Here is a 3,373-nt window from a genome sequence, read left to right on the forward strand (position 1 = left end):
TTAGTTATTTATTCTGTCAAGAATGCTGTATATTCGGTGTGATTTAAAAATTAGTCTTGTGAACCACTTAACCTCTACACGAGATGTACCATGAATGATTTCTTTGTTCCATAGACATTCGTCTTTGATTCTTGTAGTTGGTTGTATCAAAAGCTCACTTAAACACCAGCAGTAGGGTATAGATAATTATAGGTTCGATCTTCAAAGATGTAGATGGAATTATTTGGTTTATAAGCATCACCACAAAAGCTCTCTCCATAATAAGTAGTTTACAAATAAACGTGCATATCAAATCTGAAAGAAATATATACATATACCCACACACATAAACGCTTTTATAGTTTATGTATGTTATTCACCTGTCTATGTTAGAAATTTATTATTACTGTACCATAATTCACATCTTTTAATATTTTTTATTCTTAATTATCCTTTGTATCGTTCTGTTGTATTTTTAAAACGTTACTTATATAATGAATCCGGTTTTAACTGCAAAGTTTGCAGTACGTAATATGACGGCATATTTATCGGTGATTTTTTTAAATAAAAAACAAATAACTTAACCTCTCTCATGCGTGCATGCTGGCATGTAAGACAAGCGCTAGTATTTTTTAATCTATTTTCCATAATGCAATTTATGTTGTGGTATTATTGTTATATATGTTTCACGTCATCGTCATTATCATTTCTGTTTTAACGGACGTCAATTGCTTGATATAGGCCAGTTCCAAAGATTTTTCTCGAAGAACTTTATAAAGTCTATCTACCTCGGCTCTACTGACTATATGCGTGGCTCTTGAATAACTTCACTTAAACACGAAAAAAAATATAATTAAGTGATATGAATACAGTAATACCCCGCTTTTTGCGAGGGATACGTTCCAAAAAAAATCGCGTTAACTGAAATTCGCGTATAACGAGGTTTATGATCATTTTAATCAATCACTTTAATTCTAGGAACACTTTATGCAACACATACTCCTATTTTTTACGGAAAAATAGATCTATTGTCTTTTGGGTAACGTTTTGTTTACGTTCTTGTAAAATACGTTCATAACACCCAACACTGTTTTTAATTGTTTGACAGATGGTCAAGACACCATAGAGAAGTTGGTGACTACATTATATTTATATGCACTCTTTCGCGTAATTCGAAGCATTTGAGCGCGAAATTTGCAATTCGCGTTATAGTGAAACCGCGTATAACGGGGTCGCGTAAAGCGGGGTATTACTGTAATATCGTAGTCATTCTAGACTAGACTTGAACATTTATAACAATACGGAACATTTTGCAGTCGTTCTAATATTATATATAGTTCTGTATTTCCGCTGTCGAATTTACTACGGTATGACATTGCTTTAGTCATGGATGTTTTACGTACTGAAAGGTAATTAATTAGTCATTTGCACATGAATACTTTTGTGTGCAAAAAATTCTCTTTTAGTTTACGATTTTTAGAAGGATAAATACTAGTGTATTCATATCTTCCGTTTGGAGAAATAGCCTAGGTAGTATTTTCAGAAAAAGAACGATGTCATCATTGCCGAGATGGTGGTGAATACGATACAGTTTCAAAGAAACTTTTTATATACAAGTTCACTGGCCATACAAACGACAACTCACTCATCATTATGGCATCAATGAGTTAATGCACGAACCAGATTTTTTAACATTTAGTTGTTTATAAAAAAAATAAAAAAAAATTATAAAAAATTAATTCCATATGATCTCTGTAAATAATCCAATGTGGATAATATTTTTAATAAATTAATCAACAATACTAATAATAAAGATATGAAAGGTGATATATAATATGATATAGGTGATAGCTCAGCGATAGAGAAGTGAGATTTGCGATCGTAATTCGAGGAGTTCAATTCTCGGCATACAATCTTATGAGATTGTACCTAATATAATTCTTACTTTGTACATTAATTATATAAGATTGCTAGTACTCACAAGCAAGTTTCCAGAGGATGGGCAGCAGTGTTCTCTGCATACCATAATACCATACTGCGATCATCAACCCGCCTGCCAAATTTGGCGATTATTGTATAACCCCAGTTGACATCTTTAGACGACATTTAAGTATTATATACATCTCGTATTATTAATTATATTATGTGTTATCTGTTGATTTTACGTTAATCGCTATATATTTATTCTTTATACAGTGTTATTTCTACATTGTTAGTGCTTTTTATAAATATTTAAAAATACTTATCTCTTTTAAACCTGTAACCAATCATCCTGTATAAATTTCTTTTGCAGCGGTTGTCTGTTAGACCGCCAATTGTTAGTCTGTATTGTTGTTGTAATTTTTATAATATGTACATTAAATAAATAAACATGGATGATTTATATGTGAAAACCCACCAACATAAGTTTCTAGAAGATGGACAGCAGCGTCATCCGGTTCATAATACCACACTGCGATGCATAATACCACCATGCGTGGCAGATATGGTGTCCACCCATAGATATCTTGACACCTGTGCTTTACAGAGAGCATCTATAGACTGAAGTAACACCTGATAATATGAAGCAATTTTATAGCTGCACAGTAATGTGTCTGTATATTGATGACCACAATTTAAATGATAAGTCTTATAAACCCTGTAATTTTAATAACTTAGCACAATGATTTATTTATTTTTTATTGGAACAAATAATACACGGTACGAATGGTTGTTGGGGATGAAATATCCTCGAGTAACGACCACGTGGAGTAGGTAAGCGCACCATTAGGTGGACAGTCAAAATAGTCAAGTTTTTTTTGTGGCCCCCGCTATTGGGGACCTCTCCTTCCACCCCCTATTTAATTGGGAACAGGGGTTTTTTTTTAGGGGTTGTATTTTGTAATAATTTTTTTACTTGTATTTTTATTTTCGTTCTCATCTTCCATAGTACACAATATCTTTTTTTCTTCCTTCTATCATTCTACAATTCCATCTTCCTTTCTCATCCATTCCTTTAAATAGTCAAGGTTGCGGGTAGTCGCTAGATGCAGGCAATGATGGTGATGATTAATCTGAAATCAATTACATTGGTGATAAATTTTAGTTTTCACTAGATATTTTTAGTTTCGACAAATTAGTAAAAAAAAATTTCTAACTAGGATAAACGAGATCTAACAAATGACTGGTTTTAACTGCAATATATCCACGTAGATAATAGCTATGTCTCTTTAGCTAGGTGCAACTACCTGGAAAGTTTAGACAGCCGTATCCTTTTACCCATTTTTTTACACGACCAAAATGACCAAACAATGATATGGCAAAATCAACCATAACGTATTTTTTTTTATCTAAAAATTCGTATCGTAAATATATTGGCTGTCCGGACCCACCGATCACTAGATATCGACCGACA

Source organism: Battus philenor, unplaced genomic scaffold (assembly GCF_028537555.1).
Source record: "Battus philenor isolate CCGP_79_NKW_IND1 unplaced genomic scaffold, ilBatPhil1.0.hap1 SCAF_5, whole genome shotgun sequence".
Lineage (NCBI taxonomy): Eukaryota > Metazoa > Arthropoda > Insecta > Lepidoptera > Papilionidae > Battus > Battus philenor.